The 25,873-nt window shown below is 39.2% G+C and overlaps 1 pseudogene; it reads right to left on the bottom strand.

Moving 5' to 3' along the window:
* Window positions 1-8,219: 8,219 nt before the first annotated feature.
* On the bottom strand, window positions 8,220-22,871 carry LOC113832714 (annotated as a pseudogene).
* Window positions 22,872-25,873: the final 3,002 nt, after the last annotated feature.

The raw sequence follows: 25,873 nt of genomic DNA, 5'->3' as shown, positions 1-25,873 counted from the left end.
ACCCCTCGTAGGCTCCATGTGTCCTTTTGTGCAGCCCTCACAGTGGTGGGAAGTTGACGGATACACTCAAGTGTCTTGTAGCTCTGCTTTTGTGATAGAATTCTGATTAGCAGTGGTGTTAACACAGAATGTCCTAAAGTTCCCCCTCCTCTTCATCCAGGAGGCTGAGATTAGCAGAGCCACTTGGGGTACAGAGTACAGTCTAGGCTAACCCAGGTTCAAATTCCAGCTTTGACATTTGACAGTCAAATGTCATTCCACTAGTTTTAAACTTCCCATTTTACCTGAAATAATAATATTAACCCCTATCACTGTGAGGATTAAGGGATATTAACTCTATTCAGCCTAATGCTTAGCATTCAGTAAAACATAATCTCCAGGCTGACTGCTCCTGTAGATACTTCCCTAGAATTGCTTCCTTATCTGTAGAAAGAGGACAACATCTTCAAAAACTGAAGAACAGAAGACAAAGAAAATTATGGAACATGAGAAGCTAGCAGAGGCCCTCACCTCAGAGGCTGATTGGAGCCTCTTGCCAGCTGAGAATTACAAATTCCAAGACAATAACATTGTCTTACAACCCCTTTCCTTTCAGACCTGGAAAAATTCACTTTTCTGGGAATCACCAGCACCCCATGTTCAGTAGAAGGATAGGTTCTGGCATCCCCCATGCACAACTCTAGTGATTCTTTTTTATCTTAATGGATTATAATCTCACTCCAGGTACCCCAAGAGCCAGCCTGTAATCTCATTTATCCATGAGGGGAGAAAAGAACAATTTTCCTAGTAACTCTTTAAGATGTAACTTGAAAGTCACTAAGATGGTGCGTTGTTTTTTCCTGGGACACTAAATAATGACTCTTCTTTGAGAAGCCCACAGTCATGTTCTTGGCTGTGGCAATTCCTTATCTGAACAATCTTTCTATTTTTAATAAACCCCAACTTTGATTCACACTGGATCTCCTGGTATTCTTTTGCACAGTGTGATCAGGAGTCTGTTCTCACCTGTAGAGGACTCTGAAAACAAAAACAAAAAGAAAACTCCTTATTGTGCTGTGGGTACATTGTGGAGCTGTGACTGTGTCTGGAAGAGTGGCTATGGGAGACAATGTGGAAGAACTTTGGAAACTTCATATACTATACAAATGTATGATGGTGCCATGATTATAATTGATTATCATTTGACCATTGCTGTTAACTCCAGTTTGAACTGTTCCCCAGCTCTGTTCTACCACGGCTTTATTTGACCTTAGGATGATGACTTGGGAATCATGCAGTCAAAAGGAAGTCAAGGTTTGCCCCCACTCTCCCAAATGATAGCACTGATGTGTGGGGTTACTTAAAAATCTTTTGGAAGGAAAATAACCCTCAAATTTTCTTATGAAATTACTTTATGTTGTGGCTATTTGTCACAAATAAGTGAATAACTGCAGGTGAACACTAAAATAGAATGTTAGCACACAGTTATTGAATGCTTAGAATAGTCAAGATACTTGATTAGTATGATAAGATTTCTGAAGATAAACTCAATGGAATCTGTCTTCAAAAACTAAGAGATCTAAAAAGAGAAACAGATTGTATCACATACACAAAGCTCTGATAATCACAACAGAATACAGATTCCAAAGCCATGGAGATGGTTCCACTGGTAAGCACTTGCTATGAAAACTTGAATTCCAACCCACAATGTTGTGGTGTGCATCTGTAATTCTAGTGCTAAGGAGGTAGAGACAGGCTATCCCTGATCACTGCCTAGTCAGCCTATTGGAATAGGCAATATCCCTGTAGAAGGGCACAATGTGGCAAGTGATTGAGACAGACACCTGAGGTTGACTACTGGCCTCAACACACATGCATACTCATGCACTTTACCTCACTAACACACACACACACACACACACACACACACACACACACACACACACACACTTCAGAATCCACAGGAAACTAGATTATTTTTCATTTGAAGAACATTTTTATATGACTTCTAATTTTTGCTAGTATAGTTAATGACTTTAAGCAAGCATGTTTAATTGAACTCATAATTAGGCAATTAATTGATATTTGATCAAAAAGAATATAAATAGAAACAAAGGAAAGATTTGCATGTATTGCTAAAGGAGATTGGTCAAGGGGTAGGGAGAGATAACCATTTTAAACAAATCTGTCTCATGATAATATCTGTGAAGAGAAAACAATGCCATTTTGATAAATGTGGGTCATTTAGTGATACTAGAAAATGGTAGCATAATGATTTTCTTGGAGCCTTATCAACAGTATCTTAGAGAGGAATTATAACCTTAGCATTGGGAAATTTTAACAGAAGAAAATATTTTCAGTTATTTCTCATCTTCATAGTTCCAATATGCTAGATATGCTCCCGAATATTAGATTGGAATCTGCTTTCTTCTGAGTTATCTCCCCAAGTAGGGAGTCATCTAATTCCTCCTCTCCATCATTCTTCTCCCTAGTCCTATGCTACTTTCTTATAGATGGAGATTTGTTTTCTATCCTTTAATGATATTTTCTGAGTTATTGTTGCTTTATACAGAAACAGTATTGATTTCTTTATTTCAAATACTATTATACTTGTTACAGATGTTTAGATTATTTTTCAAATTTTTGTGTTATAGCACACATTCCAAAATACAGCAAAAACGTCTAGTACAATAATAACTATAGTAAATAACCACATAACCACCACCTAAACTTAGGAAAGTGATAGGGAAAACTGGTATATTTCAGGATACCATTACATAAGATTCACCTGGATTTTCTATGTAGAAATTAAAATTGTTCAAAATTAAAATAATTCTTTGGTATAATTGGTCATTCATCCCCCCTCCTTCTGAGCAATATAGTACCTAGATGACTGAATTAGTTGGTGATCTGTGCTCTGGATCCTGCTTCAGTGATAAGAGCCTAAGAAGAAAATTTGAAATGCTAACTTCTCTCAGACAGGAACTGCAGGAGGCATTTCTCATGTGATAATTACAGAGTGCATTTTTTTCCACTCTGGATTTGTAGTGACTATTTCTAATACATTGGAACCAGTACATTTCATTTATTATTAAAACATTTTAAATCTTCCACTCAATAAATATTAAGTTATCAGTTAACAAATGGATTCGGTCATTATGGAACTGGGAAGAGAAGGCATATTCACTCACAGAACAATAAATTTTACTTTTTTATTTTACTTTTTTAGCTATGGTGTAGTAATTCAATAATGAGCCAGGCTGGAGGTTTTCTGATGGAGTGGTATGTAAAGAAGTGATTTACAGAGACACAGAAATGCTCCTTCTTTATCTCTGGGAATACCTGGATGCCTGGTTTAACTTTTTGCCAAGACAATGACAGAGGTATTTATGGTGAGTTATTAAGGCCCCCACCCCCACCTTGTGACCTATCAGGTCAGTTTCTTCACTAATGCTTTGCAAATGGCACACCCAGCTTGATAACTGGTCTTGACTAGTTCACCAGCCACTGAGAGCTTTGAGGAGTAATTTTTCTCTAAGATTCTTTGAATATATCTTGTAGTTCAAACTTGAGGGTCAGTCAGTTCCTGGTACACAGAGACAAGGGCTGGAGAGTTTGCATGGGGGGGGGCTGTCTTTCCAACCCTTGTGTTTGTTGAAGTTTTCATTCTTCTCCAATACTGCTTAGAAAGTGCTTGACTGTTGGTTCAGAGATTAAGAACACTTGCTGTTCTTGCAGAGGACCTGGATTGAGTTTCCAACTCTCACATTAGGCAGCTCACAACTACAAGTGTCTCTACCTTCAGGAGATCTGATGCCCTCCTGGGCCTCCATTGCACTTAACACACACACACACACACACACACACACACACACACACACACACACACACAGAGCTCATAGTAGTCTTGACACCAAACACCCAAACCAAGAAATACCATGCAGTTAGTTCTTCAGTTGAGATGTTTGAGGTACCCTCCTCATGTAATTTAGATAATAAGTAAGGTATCCTTTAGGGGAAAGATGAAGAAACAAGTTAGGGGATAGACACATTGCTTATTTCTGACTCCTCACACCTAGTCTCTGGTAACAAGATTCTTCTATCTGCTGATGGGTAGAAAAGTATCTGTGGACCAGAGACAGGGAAGGTGACTAAATGGGTAGCAAGAGAGATTTAAATGTAAGGGAACCCAGCCAAGGTTAGGTACATAGGCAGCTGCTCCTGTCTGCTCTAACTGAAGAGCACAGCTCATGCAGAGGAAGGGTGAAGCTGCTATAGTCAGTTACAAAGGCTTGTATCTGCTCATGAAAGATGGTGTCCACATGCTTGGTCTGGCATTGGATTGGTTGCTAAGGAGTTAAGCTACAAGTTGAAAACTGTTTTACATCCACCTTGCAATCCATTTACAACTGCTTCTGAAAGGGTAGTTAGATTGGAGGGGATCAGATATGACATTACACTGACTTTTGGCAGTCCTAAATTGCTTGCTGCTGTCATACACTTACGTTTTGAGGCAAACTCTGATTCCAATAAGATACATAAAAGTGAGATATTTGGCTTTATTCCCAAAGTAGTAACTGCTGGACTCTTAGATATTGTGTAGAATACTCCGCAGCAACCTGCTAAAGTTGCTAGTCACTATAGCTATACATGATGGACATAGATGGCTAGAGATGGTTACTGAGGTTGGGAGGGATTTCCCTGCAAGGTTACTTGTGCAGCTTTCTGGTTCAAGCTGATGGCTTTGTCAGGGACTGACTGTACACATCTTGACCGCCTATGCTGTTGGAAAGACAGTGTGATACTAGGAAGGCAGCCTTGCTTAGTTCCTTGCAGTTGATATGATGACAGGAAAAATATTAGGTGTTTTAGAAGAAGTGGGACAACTCATGTATAACAGATGAAATTCATTTTTAGGGCTGTTTAAAAGTTATAAGAAAGCCCGGGCAGTGGTGGTGCACGCCTTAATCCCAGCTCTTGGGAAGCAGAGGCAGGTGGATCTCTGTGAGTTGGAGACCAGCCTGGACTACAAGAGCTAGTTCCAGGACAGCCTCCAAAGCCACAGAGAAACCCTGTCTCAACCCCCCCAAAACAAACAAACAAACAAACAAAAAGTTATAGGAAAAAGAAAAGAGGGGGAGATTATAATGTGTTGTTATAAAGGTTATTGAAATCCCATGTTGTGATTATAAAGTGCCCATGGCAGTGTGAATGGCTCTCACACTTCATGGATTAAACATCTGCATATTTTACACAAAAGAAACTAACATGTCTTCAGAGCCCACGTCAACCTAAAATGTTCATAGTTTGGATTCTGACTCTACTGGATTTGAGAGCCTCTTGCAATCCCTTCCCTCATATTACTCTGCTAGGAATGGAGCCATTTGTACTGGTAAGGATGAAATAGCCTGTGGGATAGGTTTTGCAGACTGCTAGGCACTCTTACTTAAACCTACAAGCTAACTGTTAATGGGCATTGTAATTACATTAGCAGGATGTGGTGAAGTCAGTCGCAAATGATAGGGGACTACAAAGGGGAAAGTCCTAAGTGCAAATTATGTGTGGCCATTGCTTTAGCCCTTATTTCCTTATTCAAACCCAGTGACAAAGGGGTTTTGCCTCCTTTCCCCCCATTTGACTAAACACTCTGGAGAGGAGATCTATGGATTTTTCTAGCCCTGTTCACATGACAACCATGTTAGATACACTGGAAAGCATCTAGAGAAATCTCTTTAAATACAGCTCTAATGTCCAGATCTTTATGTTATCACATGAGGCCAAGTATGGGCTCTGAACCAAGCTGTTCCATCCTGGATGCTCATGATCCAAGCTTGAACTGACTGATGGTAACATGGGAAGATCTTGTGGCAGTTGAAGGCGAAAGGATTTTCTGACAAAAGTCTGTTACTGCCACCCAGTGGCCACAGCCCGGAAGATTTTGGAGTAGACCTTGAGGGATTGGTTTGGAAAATGGACCTTAGATGACAGCAAGATGGAAGTAACTTTGTTTCTATTCTGTTATAAAAATAACTTTGTGAAATTCAAGAGGACAGTACAGTAGGAAGTGGTTATGCCCATTAAAGCCTTCCTATGGTTTTGGAGGGGACCTGGACCCATCTTCACTTCACTTTGGGGTTGTATTTCAGGGTTCATAAAGAGAATCATAAACAGCCACAAACTATCATTCATTGTGATTTGAGAAAGGAAAAGGGAGACAATTGTCTCCTTCAGAGGCCAAACTGTGGCTTAAAACCATTCAATGTTTCACAGAAACATCAGAGACTAATACATATCTAGGCCCTAATACCATGACCTGTCCAGGCCCACCTAGAGATGACAATGGATTTACAACCAATGGGTCTTTGTTTAGATTTTCTTTCTTGATTTGGATTTGTTTATCTGATGCCTAAAGCAACTTATTTTAACACCATAGAGGTCTAGAACAGATCATTATTTCAATTTAAGATTTCTATTTATACATTTATGCATGATTCAACCAAAGAATCTATTTCAACAGAGATTCAAAGCACTGTATTCTGCTGTTTAAATCTACAATGACAACATTTAAACTAATTTAAAATTTGGGGTTTGTAATGACCCTATTAGCTTCATTCTTGTCCTCAGAAATACACCATTATATGTCCAAGATATGAACCCAAAGTTCAGTCATTGATTACTTTATGTCAACAGCACATTTAGTGTACAAGCCAACAATGCCAAAACACTCAGCAAGATCTCTCAATGAAACTAGCTTGATCATGCTTAGGACAAGTAAGATCTTCTTTCATTAAAATACAGAAAAACATTTTAAGTAAATAATTATTGGCCTGTATTTGTCCATTAAATGGGACTTTATTTATAGATATAGGGAAAGACAATTAAAAAGCCCTGATAGATGATAAACATTGGTAAAGTAGACAAGTCTGCCTTACAGGCAGCAGGTCAGTCCACTAGGAAATATGGACGGGAAAGGGCATGCTACTAAACAGACAGGAAAATTCAGTTTGTGTCTTCATATGGAAACAGTGGAAGCTCTAGAACATGGCTTGGAATCCTGGTAGCAGAAGCACAGAGAAAGATTTTTGAATACTTATGATTTCCTTTAATGAATGGAATTCCCAAATTAAAAAAAAAAAGCACACTTATGTACTTCTTAACTCTCAAGGCCTGGTGCATAGATAAAAAATAGATGTGTACTTACATTGAAGCCTATTAAACTCACTTTGCTTTCACTCTAGAAGGAAAAAATGAGCGTTTATTTCATTAAAATAAAACTCATCAAGGACCTATGCCAATAAAGCCTTGTGGTGCAATACACAATGGACAGCTAGTTTCACAAGTGTCTTGGACAATCAGCAGAGGCTTGACCCCTGAGGTATGCATGTAGGGCCACTGTGTCTGGGAAGACCAAGGAATACTATTCTAATTCTGGCTTCTTTTGTAATACTAATGGAACTTGTAGTTGAATTGCCTTTTTGTAGAATAACAAAATTTTTTTTACTGAAACATGATTTACAGACGTTTCCAGACATCATATAAAATGGTAACAAGCGTTCTTCTTCCTTTTAGTCTTCTTCTTCTTCTTCTTCTTCTTCTTCTTCTTCTTCTTCTTCTTCTTCTTCTTCTTCTTCTTCTTCTTCTTCTTCTTCTTCTCCTTCTTCTCCTCTTCCTCCTCCTCTTCCTCCACCTCCTCCTCCTCCTCTTCTTCTCTCTTCCTCATTCTCCTCTTCTTCTTTTCTTTTTATTTTTTTTGGGGGGAGTGGTGGGCAGAGAATCTACACTTGAAAGTAAAATCACAATGCTATTAGTGAGGGCCATGAGGTTTGTTAAATGTTCCCATTTTGGTTCACACAATCAAGCCTGTCCATCTATATCATCTAAAGCTAGATTTAGCTAGAGAGTATATTCTACAAAACAGATTAGCTGCATTTAGCCACTGCAATTAGATCTCATAAGATGGGGGAGGGGGAAGGAGATCATAAAATGAAACTACTTTCCCCCTAAACAATTAAATAAAAAATCCATACCCTGGTAGCTAATTCTTACAATTACCTTCACTCACATTGCTTTATACTTAATCCATGATGGGGAAAGGAAGCCAAGAACAGAGTCACTGCTTTTAAACATTTCACAGCAACCCGGATGATACTTCTAGCCTCTGCTCATGCTTTACATTGGTGAATCACAGCAAGGCATGGATTTGCTAGATGAAGATGCCTGGACTTTGATTCTGTAATGTTTTATTCTGTAGTGTTCATTAAATGCAAACAAAAGGAGTAAGTCTTGGCAGAACAGGAGAAGTGATGTACACTTGATGATCTGATCGACTTCAATATTTTGGCACATAGCCTAGCCCGTGCTCTCATTGTTTCTACAGCTTGGGCTCCACTGCTTGGTTACATCATTTGCTAACAGATCATCTGGATTAGGTGCACTTTAAGTGTGGGTTGATAGTAGAACTGTGCAGATCTGAATTTCTGGGGACCACTTATCTTTCAAAATATCTAAGTATATTCTTCCCAACTTGTCTACATTAGGATGGCATATTTTGGTCATGAAATGTACTTTAGATGCTGCCATTAGGCATTATTCTGGAAGGAATAGTCCAAATTTAAAAGCCCCATGCCCTGCTGCCGCAAAGGGGGAATTCTGGGGCCCAGCAATGACTGAATGGAAATAGCAGGTGTTGTTCTCATACAGTTCTGCTTTAATGCCAGGAACTGGTTCTGGCAGCAAATACTGGATTTCCTTAATGATCCTGAGGTGCAGCCTGAGCCATCTTGTCAGATTTTGAATTCCACCTCAGCTCTTGTCTCTGACTCCACTTGCCTCACCCAGGAGTCATTGAATTGCTTTACAATGTAGTACAGGTACAATTAATGTGATTACTTCAAGGGAATTTTTAAAAAGAACTCATGATGATATTGACAATCATCAAATGTAGTAGATTAACATAGAACCTCTATAAGATGGTTTTTCAACCAAACTTGATAGGGCAGAGTAGGCCCTACATTTAGTTACTTATGGCTTGATTGTTCTACTGAATCAATCCATAGACACCCTTCCTGCCATTGCAGTGGCAGAAGGAGGTAACATGATTGCTAAGGTGAAGAAAGGTTACTGACAAGTTTGCACTGGAGTCTTCTGGAAGTGCTGATAAATTGAATGTTTCTTTAAAGCTGTATACACATCTCTTTAGTGATACAGATGACCTCAGTAGTAGTTGCGATTTATTTTATTCTGTAAATGTGTATAAGAGAAGGCATACACATGAGCAACTTAGCCTTAACCTGCTTTGACCAAGAACTGGAGGGCAAGCATGAGAATGGAATCTGTCAAAGTTAGAATGTAAGCAAACTGTTTTAACCTTTGAGTGAATGTGGAGGTTTGGATGTTTTTGACTCTTGACTAAGACAACATCAATAATATTTGTGGTATGCTGTTTAAGTCTGAGATATCCCCTGCAAATTCCAAGGTTCCCTTCTTTATTGGCAGTTAAGTTTCAGGTTTAAGAATCCTACTCTGACTGAAAAAAGCCAGTGGACCTTTTTTAGGGCACCCCTTAAAGTCACGATCCCTTGCAAGGATCTTTGTGGTTCAGTCCATACACACAGTCTGGCCCTGTGTTCAGGCAGAGCCCAGGGCAGTTTCAGCTGTCAATATACTTCAGACTTCTGGTATGTTTGTTTTAATCTTTTCTCGCTATGATGCATTTGTCTCAAAGTGAAAGCCTCCCTTGAGTATATTATGTAGAGTTTGTAAATGCTAAATATCCAAATTAGGTCTGTACACATAAAATATTTTATTGGGAAAAGGTAGATTACTACAGAAGTTCTTGCAAAGCGTACAGTTCAGGATAATTTTCTGATCAGAGCCAATAATGCATAGGACAAGATGGGTTTGCAGTAGGACTGCTGTAGAAACTTTGCCAAGCAGTGTACTAGCCTAGAGAAATTAAAACTAACACAATTTTATATACTTCTGGTAGGAATATAAATTGACAAACCACCATGAAATTCATTGTGAAGATTCATTAACAAACCACAAGTCAGGCTACCACATAACTTACCTATGTGACTCCCTAGTGTGTACCTAAAGTTCTGAAAGTCAACACAGCACAGAGATAACTGTGTATCCGTGTTTCCTGTTGTACCACTGGCAACAGCCAAGATAGGAAGCCCAATCTAAATTTTCATTGACAAGAGATCAGAGAAAGATCAAGTGACATAAAAACATAGCGGAGGTTCATTCGGCCATAAAGAAAAAGCAAATTATTTAATTTACAAAAAAAGAGATGAAATTGAAAATTATCACATTAAATAAACTGAAACTCAGAAAGACAAATATTACATGTTTCCTATCATATGTGAAATCTAACTTTAGGTATGCATGCATTCGTGCCTATGTGTGTGCATGTGAGTATACTTGGGAAATGGAAATGGGGAGAAAGATAAAGACCTAAAGAGGAATAGAGAGAGCAAAGGTGGCAAAAAAAAGTGTATCATGTCTCCTGTCATATGGAATTTGGGGAAACAATTTGCTACAAGGGAGGGAGGAGAGATGAAAACATAAGAGGACCACTAGGGATAGGTGTCAGGAAAATGGAAAGGGAGGGATGAGGTAGAGAGAGAGGTCGGTTATGTATGAAACACAATTCTTTATATAGCTAATATCTTAGTCTTATTAAATCCATCTAACCCTGATGAGCCAAGAATCCTGGTCTGAGGCATGTAATCCCAGAGGGACTCACATACCCAGTGGTATTTACTGCAGCAGTGTTATGGGTATGAAAATAATGAAGATGTTTATCACAGAGGGAGCAGTTAGTAAGACGTGGTAATTGAAAAGAGTTGAAAATAACATAATAGTCAGCAGATCTTAAAAATAATGAGTGGGTATAAAACTAAAAAGATGCTTTATAAAACAGGATGCCATTTGTAAAAGATATAAATTCAAAAATTTACCTATCTAGAAAACAGCAGTAAACATTTTATAAGAACAAATGCAAGTGAAGTCAGCTCATCATTTTTAAAAGGTTGCAAGTTGAAGCAAGATATAGAAAGATATGGGGAGGACTGAGTGAACACACAAATGGAGAATGGATAGATAGATGATTCAAAAAGCCAGAGAGCAGTGAGTGTCCTACAAACCAATGAGGACAACACACCTAAACTGAAGAGTATTGTCTTTTTTGACAAAGAATTCCTCTCATGCCCGAAACATACAGATATAAAGATAGAAACAGAGATTTCAAAGAAATAGTTAATCTTTTTTTCTACTCAGTATCAGGTCAGAACTTAAAATGGTCTGTGTTTTATACAACATATGCCAAATCTGCTCAGTTACACTCACTTGACCTTGGAAGTCAGGTGTTGGTCAGGAACATAACAGTGAGGTAATTCCCAAGGGCAATGAGCTTGTTTGGTTTGGCAACCAATTCTTGCATTTATCTGCAGAAAAACTGGAAGATATGGCAGAAGTTCTTAGTGCCATCTGCAGTAAGTGCTGTGAGAATTGTAGTCTTCTTCCATGCTCTTGTATTTGGACCACACAAGTCCTTTCATTTCGTACAGTAAAAACAAGGTGAATTTACAAATTTTCACATTCTGGTTGTCACTTTGCTTGTACATTTTGTCACCAGCAGCAAGAAGAAACTTCATTGTGCTTTCAATATTATTTATTTATTTATTTATTTATTTATTTATTTATTTATTTATTTATTCATTTTTAGGTAAAAGTTCTTTCCCCTACTTTGAATTAACATGTTATTTCGCTTTCTGGCCTCCATTGTTCCCGGGGAGCTCAGCTGTGAGTTTTATGGAGTTCTGTTCCATGTGGGGGCTCCTTCTTTTTCCTTTTTGAAGTATTTTCTTTCAGTATTTTTTCTATGATATATTTGGATATGTGTACACAGAATTAAGGTTTTTTGTAAATATTTCATATTTCACACATTTTATGGACATTTCTCTTATTTTATTATTTTTGTAAAGTGTCTGCTATAAAACACTTGGGGGTGTCTGTTTCTCTGAGTTAATGTGGGAATTACCAATACAGAGCCAGGTAAAAATACAAGGGAACTTAATAGGGAAAAGCCTTATTTACAGAGCGACCTAGCCAGCCAGCGGGGCAGCAGTAAGTACAGCAAGCCAAAGATGAAACTGAAGAAGGGGCCACCACATGAGTGTCCCTCACTCTTAAACCTTCCCTATGTCACCCTGACCACGCCCTTGCAGGCATGGGCAGACACACCTGTAGCCAGCCCCTAGCAGGGGCTACCATGTCCCCTACAATTCCCCTGTTAGTCTAAAAGAGGATTAAAACTTAACAGTGTAAAGTATCCAAAATTAACAATCATAATGGTGAAATACAAGAAGATACAATAATCTGCTATGACACATCCTAACTGCATCTATATTAGCTAAACCCTAAAGTCATCTGAAAAGAGTTGTCCAAGCCTGAACACCCTCTTCCAATCCCAACCATAAACAATAGTAAGCTATTCCTAACTAGGTGTATACACTATCCTAAGTGACAACAATGGAGGAAACAGGGAGTAGCATCCTCCAAGGATGGCTATAACCTCATGGGAAGGTTTATAACCTTCCTGTAGGAAGAAAACGTTAGTATAGTGAAAGTCTTGAATGGATTGTATCCAGTCCATGTTAGATGGGATTTGCTTGATTGAAGATCTTGCTTGAAATCCTCAACTTGATTGAAGTCAGTACCCGAACCTCTGCCCGGAGTGTGAGTTAAAATGGAGCAAGTTGGATGTGGTGCAGTCGAGGAGATGTGGCCCATTTTCTTTCTGGGGTGTCCAGGGATTGCTGTCAGGCAGGTCTTCATTGGCTGTGTGGGACTCAAACATAAATGTTAGCAGAGAAATGTTTGCATGTGTAAGTATGCATACTAGAAAAGGCAACCAAGGGAGAATAACGATTATGAGAGGGTGTACACCTTGAAGAAAAGGGCCAAGAAAAGACAAAGACAGTCCCCAAATTCTTCTCTTATTCTGATTGTATCAATTGGCTTCTTGATATAATACAAAACTCTATAAAGTTTAGTTAAATAATATAATACAAAAACTCTATAAAGTTTAGTTAAACAACATGCTTGAATTTTAAAGGAGGAAAGACAAATCCACCTCTAAAACCAGCATTGGTTTAATTGAAAGGGACTAGGAAAGAAAGAGAAATAGAGTTCTCTGAGAGATGGCTGTAAAGTTTACCGTATGGCATGTTCCTTTTGTTTGATGATTATAGCTACCTTATCTTCTCAAGTATCTACCCATGCAGTGTCCTTTGACTTCTGGAGATGAGTTTTCCTGTGAAGATAAAAGCAAAACACTTCCCTTTCCTTTGGGAGGTTTCTATTTAGCTTATGAGATATACCTTAGTAGAATACCTGTCATTTCTCCTCAACGAGAGGTTTTTCCTTTTCAACTCAAATCTTGATCAACTTTGATAGTATCTAAAGTTTTTCTTCTCCTGTGGAAACCAATGCAAAACACCAACCACATCGTAACACCTGTCCTGGTTTCCATACAGAGGTTAGTACATCTTTGAAATATACCGGCTAATTCAATTCAGCAGTTTTTTCCATAGCCTAGTGTCTTTCTGCAGTTTTTTGTCCTTTCTCATTGGCATTAAGAAAGTTTAGTGTTAATAAAGCATTATGCAACGTATGTTTAGGGATTTAGTCTTCCAAGCCTGTTTATGGAGCATCTCCTTTAGTGCCCTATTAGGTCTCTCAACTACTGCTTGTCCTGTATGATTGTGTGGTATACCGGTGACATGCTTTATGTTATAATATTTGAAAAACTGTTCCAGTTTTGTGGAGACATATGTGGAGACAATGTAAGTTTTTATTTGTGCAGGTATACCCATAACTGCCATCACCTCTAGCAGGTGTGTAGTAACAGAATCAGCTTTTTCAGAGTTAAGAGCAGTAGCCCATTGGAACCCTGAGAATGTGTCTATAGTATGATGCACATATTTCAAATTTCCAAATTCTGCAAAGTGAAAGACATCCATCTGCCAAACCTCATTTCTCCAAATACCCTTAGGATTACACACTGCTGGTAATGGAGTTTGATTATAAAAGGAACAAGTAGGACAGTTTCTCACTATCTCCTTGGCTTGTTGCCAAGTGATAGAGAAGTCCTTTTTCAAACCTTTGCTATTTACATGATGTTTCTTATGAAATTCTGAGGCTTCTAGCACACTTCCTATTAATAAACGATTAATCTAATCATTGTCTTGTGCTAGCCGGCCTGGCAGACCCGTACAGGATCTGATATGTATAATGTATATAGGATTACTTCTGTTTCTCATTGTTATCTGTAATTGTATAAACAGTGAAGTTAATTCTGTATTATCAGGAATGTATTCTGCAGTCTCAATGTGTAACACAAATCTCTCTGTATATTGAGAATCAGTAACTATATTAAGAGGTTCTGTAAAAATCCATGAGTACCATGAGAATTGCTTATAATTCTGCCTTCTGTACAGATGTATATGGACTTTGAACTACTTTACTTACCTCACCTGCTTTATAACCTGCCTTACCTGATTTGTTGGCATCAGTGTAGAAGGTAAGAACTCCAGAAATGGGAGTTTGTCTTACAATACGTGGAAGAATCCAGACTGTCTTTTTTTATGAATTTAATTCTGTCAGTTTTGGGATAATTGTTGCTAATTTTTCCCAAAAAGTCAGTAAGAGCTATTTGCCAATATTCATTATCCTTCCACAAGGAGGAAATTTTCTCATTAGTTAAAGGTACTATATTTCTGTTGGATCTTTTCCAGTTAACAGAGTCTTAATTTGCCCTTTAAAATCAAATCAGAAATCTTTTCTATAGATGTCTTTAACTTTTTATTCTGTTCATGTGGCAGAAATATCCACTCCAATATGATGTCTTCCCTCTGCATCAGAATTCCAGAAGGGTATTCTCTGGATTGCACGACAACCATAATACAGTCTAAATTAGAGTTTATCTGATCTACATGGGTATCAAATATTCTGTTTTCTAGCCATTGTAATTCTTTTTCTGCCTCAGTGGATAATATTCTCAGACTGTTTAGGTCATTATTACCTTTAAGGGCCATTTTTAAATGCTTGAAGTCATGTCCTTCTACCCCAGTAATCATCTCTAATTGAGAAATTTCCCCTAGCAGCTTTTGAATACCATTAAGAGTTTGATAACAATCCCTTCTAATTTGTACCTTTTGAGGTCTGATTCTTTGTAAGTCTATCTTTAACCTAAATAGTTAATAGAATCTCTTCTTTGTATCTTTTCTGGGGAAATCTGTAACCCCCAACAAGGCAGAGCTTCCTTCACCATTTCAAACATATGTTCCAAAGTCTCCTTATTATTAGAATCTGATAAAAGAATGTCACCCATGTAATGATAAACAAGAGATTGTGAAAATTTCTTACGAATTATTTCCAAAGGTTGCTGTACAAGGTGTTGACACAAAATAGGACTATTTAGCATTCCTTGTGGCAAAAACATCTCCTAACTGGCTGTGAATTGTTAAGAGTTAGTACAGTAAATGCAATTTTTTCTCTATCTTTTCTTGTAATAGTATTGTGAAAAAACAGTCTTTTTCAGATCGATGACTATGATCAGTTATCCCTTAGGAATCAAGGAAGGCAACAGCATTCCAGGTTGCAGAGACCCCATTGGTTGAATTACCTTATTTATGGCTCTCAGGTCTGTCAGCATTCCCCACTTACCTGACTTCTTTTTGATAACAAATACAGGAGAATTCCAAGGGCTGGTAGATTCCTCTGTATGTCCAGCATCTAGCTGTTCCTGAACTAGTCTTTCTAATGCCTCTAGGTTCTCAGAGGTCATAGACCATTGTCCTACCCAGACTGGTTCATCTGTAAGACATTTTAATGTCAGGACCTTTGGCTCCTCTGAAGGCCTATTATTTGTATTTAGTTTCTGTACAGCCTGGATGGTTGGTAACCGTTTCCCATAATGTCTTACCAGATCTTTTCTACAATCTAAAGATTTACATAATTTGTATCCAACACTGGAGGAATATTAATCTGAGTATTCCATTGCTATAAGAGATCACAACCCCAGAGATTTATAACTATATCTGCCACATATGATTTCAGTCTCCCTTTCTGTCCTTCGGTCCAATGAAGACCACTGAGTGAACACTCTGTCGAACTCTAGATAGAGTTCCAATTCCTAATAATTGGATATTTACCTCTCTAAGAGGTTTTCTTTGAGGCCAAGACTTTTGCATAATAATAGTCAATCTGCTCCAGTGTCTACTAAACCAGTAATAATTTTGTTATTAATTCTCACTTTCAACTGAGGCCTTTTATCATTAATAGAAGTTTGCCAAAATATGCGTTTCTCATTTTGTCTAGTCACATTTGATTCTTCATTGCTAGCCAAGCTACCATCTAGGGCAGTATTTTTTTTTCAATAGGCAAAGATCTATCTATTCGTCCTGGGAAAGATTGTCTTCCACTGCTACTGGGAATGACCAGACCTTTCTCGATGTGGGGGCCTTCTTGAGTCCCCCCTCGGGGTTTCCCGGCCTTAACAGGTTTCCTTGAATGTCCCTGGTCGATCTACATTCATTGGTCCAGTGTCTGCCCTTACCACATCTTCTACACAATCCAGAAGGCAGTGGCCTTCTGTATGAAGCATTGTTAGAATTTGTTTGTCTACAATTTCTCTTGATATGTCCCATTCTACCATCAGCTGAAACATGTAGGTTCCTGGTGCCTTCATGGTCTCCCGGGGAAGGCTCTTCCTACCCAACATTCTAGTTCATAATAGTGATAAACTCTGGCCTCTTGGTACCTATTTTGACCTCTGTGAGGTGCTTCTCCTTCCCAAGCCCTTGTGTCCTCACCTCTAGGACTTTTAATCTCCTGTTGCCTTTTTAAATCTTTCTAGATGGCTTCTCCTATCCAACCTCCAGTATCTTGCAAAGTATATTCGATGTTGGCTGCATGCAAAACCTATTCTTCTAGCAGAGCTGATCTGATCTGTAGAGGCAAAAGTATTCTTTTGCTTATTGGCTTTGCATTTTCATAAGCTATTGTATATATAATTGATTGTCTTGTTTTCAGATCTGTTACCTAGTTGCCCAGTTAACCTTTGTAAGAAGTCCTGGAACTGTTCTGTAGGTCCTTGTTCTATTCTGGTATAAGCTTCTAGCCATTTTCCTGGCTCACGAACCTTATCCCAGGCATTTAATGCTGCTTTCCTGCATAGGGAGAGTATATGGTCGTCATATTCAGCCTGAGCCTGTGGGTTAGCATAAATACCCTCACCAAGCATCTTATCTAGGGAGGCTTCATAACTGTCCTTTATGCCTTGATGTTCAAGTATCTTCACTCCTTCCCTGACCAATGCCTTCCGCTGGATTTGGCATGAATTCTCAAGTACAGTTGCCACCAATGGTTCCCAGTCTGTGGGCATCACCCTGTTAAAGGTTGCCCATGAATGTAATAGCTGTTTTATGTCTGGGCTATGGAGACCATCTGAGACAACTGATTCTTTAACATTCTTAAGATCCTTCAGCTGTATAGGTTGCTAACATAAGCCATCTGTCCCTGAGGGTGTTTCTTAGAAGCTGGCTTTTCTACCATGGTATCTGGGTACACTAATGGTGTTCGGGTAACAACCTTAGAAAAATAGTCATGATACCTGGGGAGAGCAGGTGCCTCGGATTGGAGTGATTCTGTCTCTGAGGCATCCCAATGATCTTTAAGCCTAGTAATTATATCCTAATGAAAAATTTCAATTTCCTGCATCATTAAAGATTCCAAGCATGTTATCGAATCTGTAAATTGCTCTAACTGCTCCTCCACACATTTTTCTAGGTCTTTAATATGCTCATCCTTAGACAGCACCTGGATGGTAATGGAAACTGACTTCTAGGTATTGGAGGTCATGATTTGCTGATTTTGAGTCCTCAGCAATCAACTGTATGGACCTATCTAATCTGTCAGCCCTGTTCTGTAAATTATCTTCCAAACATTCAAATCTAGAATCAAATTTGTGATCTGCTGCCTTAGATGCTTCAATAATTGATTGAATGGCATTGTCCAATTCTTCAACCCTATTCTGGGTATTTTGCACCTTTGCATCTAGTTTCTGGGACACAGAGCCTATCTGAATTTCTTCCAGGCTACAGATATTCTTTAGTTCATTACAGTCCTCTGACAGCCTAGCCTCTAACGCCTCAGACATGGAGGATCTCTCTGTGTTTATCTTATCATAAATACGCTGCATCTCATCTTGGGTAACAGACAGCTCTGTCTTTAGCGTATTGGACATAGAGCCAGTCTTATCATCCAACTTCTGTTTGCCTTGCTGCACAATTGTGGCCTGACCTAATCTGTTCTCCAAAACCTCATTGCATAAAGCTGTTATTTTCTGAAAGCAGATGGTGAGGTTATCTTTGTCCCTGTTTCTGAGGCCTCTGGCTAGTAATGTTATTTGTACCAGCAAGCTAACTGCCATTACTGCATATAGGCAGGTAATTTGCAAATTAGCATCCTCCTCAAACATTGAATTCATTTAATAAGCAAAAATATTACCAATTTTAGCAAATGATAAATATTCCAACATGATTTTACCTGAGATTTCTACTCCAGATGCAGTAACTATCTTTGACCAGCAGGTGGAGCAGGCATTCAGCTAGTCCTCACGGCTTTTGGCAGTGGTCGGTCAGGCAAAATGGTGGTGGTGGTAGCGGAGCTGAGGTCACACAGGCAGCAGCTGCACTTAGCTGGGAGTGTACAGCCTTGCAGCCGCAAATGCTGAGAAAGGCGGGGCTTTATGGTCACCCAGGGGAAGCCGCAGACCCTGCTGAAAGCTGAAGCCTACTCCCGAGGCCTATTCTGCTCAAGGGCATCAGTCCAGGCCGTTCCTGTGTGCAGGCAGCTAGAAACTGTGGTGGTAAATCCTTGAGAAGGTCTGGAGAACTCTTCAAACTGGGTGGACTGTTCTGAGTGGCTCAGCGGCAGTTGGAATGTGCTTGTGTGGCGCAGAGGGGCGGCTGTGAGTGGGAGCACCTGTGGAGAGAGGAAGTGCTTTCCCAGCAAGCTAGTCTGCCATCCCAGTGGGACACTCGGGGCACTCCCAAATGGGGTCTAGGTTTACAGTATCCCACTCCTGACACCAGATAATGGGGGGATTACCAATACGGACCCAGGTAAAAAATACAAGGGAATTTATTAGGGAAAAGCCTTACTTACAGAGTGGCCTAGCCAGCCAGTGGGGCAGCAGTAATTACAGCAAGCCAAAGATGAAATGGAAGGGCCACCATGTGAGCATCCCTCACTCTTAAACCTTCCCTCCATCACCCTGATCACGCCCTTGCAGGCACGGTCAGGCACACCTGTATCCAGCCCCTAGCAGGCATGCTTACAGTGTCCCCTACACTGAGGCTCTTACTTTTTCTTCATTTTTCTCTTTGATATTTGTATTGCATGCATGTATTATTATTTTTGACTTCTCTGATTGTTTCTGTTAACATTTCTAATCTATTATTGAGCCCCTTTAACGAACTCTTATTTTATGGTTATTAACTCCGATATTTCCATTTTCTTCTTTCTTATAAATTTTCTCTTTTTAGTGATGCCATTCACCTAAGTACATTTTCTGTTGCTGTAAGTGAATACTAGAATGTAGGTAAATTTATAAAGAAGAAAGAGGGATTATGTAGCTAATCTCTGTAGAAGTCCAAAAGTATGACACTGATAGCAACACTGATAGATGTTGGCCTATCTGCTGGTACATAGGACACAGAATAAGGTGAGCAAGCTTGCTAATTCAGGCTTCTATTCTTCTCTTTACCAAGTCCTTAATGCCATGAGGGCCCCATAGCAGGGATCACCTAATCACCTATCCAGTGTTCTACCTGCAAAAACCATTAACATAGGACTTCAGGAAGTCGATTTTGTCACAGGGTGTGGAAGGAGCAAGCACCTAGACCATAACATCATGTGTTCCATGAACCATAACAGTTACATCTTCCTTTATTTCTGTCAGTATTGGCTTCTGTCAGTTTCTTAAACATACTGGTTGTCTGCTTAGAAGTCTTTCTGGTAACCCTGATATCTGTACCTTCTCAGGTCTCAGCCTCTTTCTGCTACCTATCTCTACTCATAGCTCTGTGTGGATAACACATACTTTTTCCTTTAGTGCAGTGGTTCTCAACCCATGGATCGCAACCCCTTTAGGGTCACATATCAGATATTTATATTATGATTCATAACAGTAGCAAAGTTCCAATTCTGAAATAGCAAACAATATAATTCTATGATTGGGGTCACCACAACATGAGTGACTGTATTAAATGGTCACAACATTAGGAAGATTGAGAACCTCTGTTTTTTTGTGTCCTACTTTCTTAAAAACTGAACATAATACTTACGGGTATGATGTAACTTTCCACTCTCTAGAGCTTATTTTTGTTGTTTTCTTGCTTATTTGTTTTGAGCTGTGTCTAATCAGTGTTAGTGAGCTCTTTTTTCTCCCACAATGCGAAGACTTTGATATGTTTACTGGAAGAGCCAAGTCTTGGCTTTGTATAGGTCTCTGTGAGGATAATAGTTTCAGCAATGGCTTTATTTGATTGTCTCTTTTCTCCTCATCATCTTGTCCTAATCTTCCTTGGGTATGACCCTTCACCTGTTTGTCTGCAGGGATAACAGGTGGCCTTTTCTAATTGCTTAAAAGTCCTCCTGGTAAATAGTTGTTCAACAGTCTGGACCAAATACAGTTATTTGTCAAGGATAGGTTTCAGGGCTGATGATTGAAGTTGGTTGTATAGCCACTAAAACCATCCTATATTTTAAGAATGGATTAGTATATTTTATTGAAAAAATATGTAGGGCTGAAGAGATGGCTCAGAAGTCAAGATAACATGCTATACTATTCCCAGTATCCACATGAATGACTCAAAATCACCTATAGATCCAACTTCATAGAATCTAATGACTGGCTTCCTTGGATACCTGCACTCACATGTACATGCATGTACACACAGAGACAGTTTAAAAAACAAACTATTTTTACAAAGTTTATTGTTATATACACATTGTCTATAATGTATTTTGATCCTATTCACAGCCTCCAAGCATTGCCTTCATGTTTGTTGCCTATGTCTACGATCTCCTTTGTCATCGTCATCCTCCTCCTCCTCTCCCTCCCTCCCTCCCTCTCCTCTCTCTCTCTCTCTCTCTCTCTCTCTCTCTCTCTCTCTCTCTCTTATGTCTGTCTGATGTCTGTCTCAATGTGTTTAATCAGGATGTCTCGCAGCGGCAGCATGGACCAGGTTGTTTACAAGAAGCCTGAATATCACACCACTGAGGAAAATATCTTTACTTACTGGGTGACATTAACTCAGTATTCTTAGCTGTGTTTTCTCTGTCTCTACAGAGCTGGTATGTTCTTGGCTGTCCTGGTAGGTTGAATTATCCCATTATGCTTGAACTTCCTATACAATTTCAAACAAACAAAATTAATTTCCTCAAAAGAGAGCTATGAAACATTTCCCCCAGAAGCCTCTTCTACAGCTGTTCGGTCTGTGAGCAGCTGTCCTAGGTGCTGCTGGGGGTAGCCTCCAGCAGCCTTACATGTCCTCCAGCCTTGCCTGTCACTTCTTCTGTAATGAAAGTCTTCCCTACAAATGGAATATGGAGGGTGGTCAAGGCCTGTTTTCATCTCTAGTGCCTGAGACCTTGGAGTAGAGTATGGATAGATAGCTCTAAAAGTACTGCTTAAACTCATCAGCAATGCATCCTCTTCTACTTGGATCGTAGAAGACAAGACTTGCTGTTGATGGGCCTTGCCTGGTTAGAACAGGGTAAACCTTGATGTGGGAAAGGAGTCCCAGCAGCTTGACCTCTTTGTCCAGGATGGAGGATCCATCAAGCTGAGCTTGGGAGCGGAAGGAGGGAGCAGACTGTAACACAAAGGACTTTAAATGCCATTTAATTAAATTAAATGTCAATTTTAAAAAACAGTTTACTTAAGAGGATTTGTATTTATGAGTGAGGGTAGGGAGATACATTCATTGGGTCCTTCAGAATGTCATCTTTGGGCCTTTTATTCATCCCCTTCCCCCCATTCTGCCTGCACTTCAGTCTGGAAAGCTTTTTGTTTGTTTTTATTGACCTATGTGTAATTTCACTGTTTCTTCAGCCATGGCCCCTGCACTGGTGAGTCCATCAAAGGCATTCCTCACTCCTCTAAAAGTGTTCTAGATTTTAAACATTTCCTCTTGGTTTTTTTCTTAGAGTTTCCATCACCCTGATTGCATTACTCATTTGTTCTCGCATGCTATCCACTTTTTTCCATTAAGGCCCTTAGCATATTAATCATAGTTATTTTTAAATCCCTGTCTGATAATTTCAAAATCTCGGCAGTATCTGAGTCTAGTTCTGAGAGTTGTGTTGTCTCTTTGGACTGGAGTTTTAATAACTTAAGCCGAATTTGAGTCTGTTGTTGAAAGACTAACATGAAGTATTAAAAAGAGAAACTCTGCTAAACAGTTCATCAGTGTGCACACTATGTTCATTTTAAAGAGATAGTGCTGTGATTTTTATTGTGGCCCCACAGACCATCATTTCTCTAGTTCCTCTTTTTGTCTTTGTTGAATTAAATCTAACCCTGGCTGGCCTGGAAATATCTATGTAGACCAAGGTAGACTTGAATTTACAGACCTCTGCCTTCATAGGGCTGGGCATGTACCACTACACATGACTTGGGGAAATAATCCATTTTTAATCCTGTGGAGAGCAATAGAGGAAGACATCAGATATCCTGCTCTGGCCTCAACATGCCCATGAAAGAAATTGCATACCCACGCAGTCACACAAATTACTTGCACAGCCTCCTCCATTAACACAATTCCATTCTCTGGTATGCCTGTGTTTCTGGGCTATGATCTTTGTGGGTATCAGCAATCTTTGTCCTCCTAAGTGCAATGAAATCTAGAGGGTGACAGGGCAAGAAAAACACACTTCTCTCTTAAGGGATAAGGCTCTGGGGAAGGCTTACTTGCCCCTGCTGAATAGAACAGATTTTTGTGGAGAATGTTTTAAGCACAATTAATCTCTAGTCTTGCTCTGTCTTTTTTGGTGTATATGCATGTGCATGCATGCGTGTGCATGTGCGTGTGCGTGTTTGTGTGTGTGTGTGTGTGTGTGTGTGTGTGTGTGTGTGTGTGTGTGTGTGTCCACACATGTGGAAGCCAGAGTCTGATGTCTGATGTCATCAGACTTCTTCCTATATCACTCCACTTTAGTTTTTGAGGCAGAGTTTTCCACGGAACCTTGAGCTCACTGATTTACAGGAGTACTCATGAATCCAACTGTCTGTACTTGGTTCTCTGGTGATGGAGTTATAGGAGCTTGCTATGTTCATCTTTTTATATAAGTTACAGGGTTTAAAATTTCACAGTCATGCTTGTGTGGCAAGTACTTTGCCAATGGACCCATATTCCTAGCTCCTATCCATCCTCTTTCTTTACAAGTGCTAGGAAGAGAGTTTTCTTTCTTCTTGGAACTCATTGCCACCAGAACAATGTGAGTTGTTAAGAAGTAAAGCCCATGGAAGGTCTACAGGATGGCTGCCACTAAAAGTCCCTCTCTAATAGTCTGTGCAGATTAGTCTCTACCAATTTATCAAAATTGCTGTTCACATTTTGCTACAGTTTATTGTTTTTTCTTATTATAAAGATAAAATGATAACTTCATGTCAGAGAACTTGGAAGGGACATCTTGATATGTGGGCTATAGTGATGTGGTTTTATATTTGCTAATTTCCAGGGTGAATGCTTTATTCTCTTTACAAATGTTTCCTCTCAGCTTTTTTCCTTTTGTTTGCAGGTAACTGGCAGTGCTATTTATGCTACCACTTGTCTCTATAGCCAAAAATAGAAGGTTTGAAGAATGGTTTATTTTTCTAGATATGTTTGACATAATGCTTCACCTGGCCTTTCTTTATGTCTCCATCTGTAAATGAGGTAACTTTTATCTGGGAGGGAGCATCACATATTCATGTAATCGGTTATATGCACTACATGTAAATATAACATTGCTTCATGAAAAGAAATCTTTAGTGAATAGTGATTGCTATTAATTGTCCAGGAATCAATGCATGTTTCTTTCTTCTTGTGAGAGTATTAGCATATTTTTAAGAATTCTTACTTTAGAATTTAGAGTCCAGGAAGATTGGCGACTGATATAAGTCACCAGGCACTTTCAAGTCATGACCCCAGGCTATAGAAATAAGTTTTCTAAGTGACGTGCTTTTGTCCCTGACAACAAGGGTAAAAGTCCAAAGCTTTGTTTTAATTCTGTTGGAATTATTTTGTGTTTGAAGAATTATCTTCATGGATAGTTTATAGATTCTGGAAAACTCCCCATAAAAATAACACTTTGATCACATGTGTTTGTTTTTCATTTTAAAAACAAAACAAAGAAAAAACTGGTCACTAACATAAAAAATTAAAAGGAAGAAAACCCAACACAGAACTGCAAAGTAAAAATTTTGAGGCACTTTGAGGGCCTATCCTCTTCATTGCTATGATTAAACACAACTGTATCACTATGACTGGAAACAAGACCCAGGTCTGCGAAGAGCAATGGTGATGTCCTGTGAAGAAAGGTTGAAGAGTTTAGGACCCTGAACTGAATGGTTCCATATTGGCACTGTCTTTGTCCATGCCAGGACTGACTAAAATCAAACATGAGGTTTAAATTTACCTTCCCCGGGGTCTAGTCTTCATTGCTTTCCTTGTTGGTTCTGTGGAGTCTTCAGTTCTACAGCTGCTAATCTGCTCAGGAACAAAAATCTCATAACTGCTCATAGGTACATGGAAAACTGGCAACATTTCATGTTACATCTATGAAGTGTAATGGTTTGCTAATATTCAGAGTAAATGGAGGTATGCCATGTTATTATTTATTGTCAGATTGGTCACATTATGAGCCCACCTAGCACATTAATAAAGTACATCTCTGAGGGTGTCTGTGAAAGCATCTCCAGGGACAAAATCATTAGTTTCACACCATACTTTCCAAATTTGAACAGACTATTGGCAGTTGGGAAACTGTGGCAAGTGGTACCTCATTGGAGGAAACGGATTTCTGTGGGCATGCCCTAGAAAGGAAGAACTTGACCCTGGCCCCTGCTGTCACTTCTCTTCAATGAGCTCCACAGACATCTTCTCTAGTAATATTCTTTCCTCAGGTCCATAGGAACGAAGACAGTGAACTATAGATGGTGGCCACTAAAACTGCGGGCCTCCCTTTAATTTTTTTCTTATGTATTAGATCATAGCAATGAAAAAGTCTGGCTAGCCAGAAGTTATCCACTCAATGAGTATGACTGGATTCTAGTCTGTAGAATGTGAATAAAAAAATGAAAGAATCATTTCCCCCCAGCAGAAGGGAGGTGATTGCAGAAGGCTCTGGAGTTCAGAGCTAGCTTTGGCTATGTGAGGAGTTGGAGGCCACTCTGTCTCCAAAGAACATCAACTGTAGATTATTTCTGGATCTAGGAAGACCTTCCTTGCTCTTCCTCTCTGAAACTAAAGCCATGAGGCTTATACAAGTAAGCCATTACCACAGTGCTGAAGGAGATTGGCTATGAACTACTACTTGAAGAAAATTCCCAGGACTTTGTATTTCACAAAATAACTGTTATTAGGTGAACTCTTGTAGGTGTTAAGGTGGTCACTGATGCTATCATTAAATTTACATACAGATGGTAGACAAATAAATTGCAGATCGCTTAAATAATCTATTCTGAATTGTTTCCTCATGCCAAGATTGAAGGTACAAGCTCATGGTCCCCAATTTAATGTCTTTTATGTTTAGAATACCTTTCCCTCTCTTT

This window comes from Cricetulus griseus (assembly GCF_003668045.3).
Source record: "Cricetulus griseus strain 17A/GY chromosome 1 unlocalized genomic scaffold, alternate assembly CriGri-PICRH-1.0 chr1_1, whole genome shotgun sequence".
Taxonomy (NCBI): Eukaryota; Metazoa; Chordata; class Mammalia; order Rodentia; family Cricetidae; genus Cricetulus; species Cricetulus griseus.
This window is presented reverse-complemented; position numbering and strand designations above follow the sequence as displayed.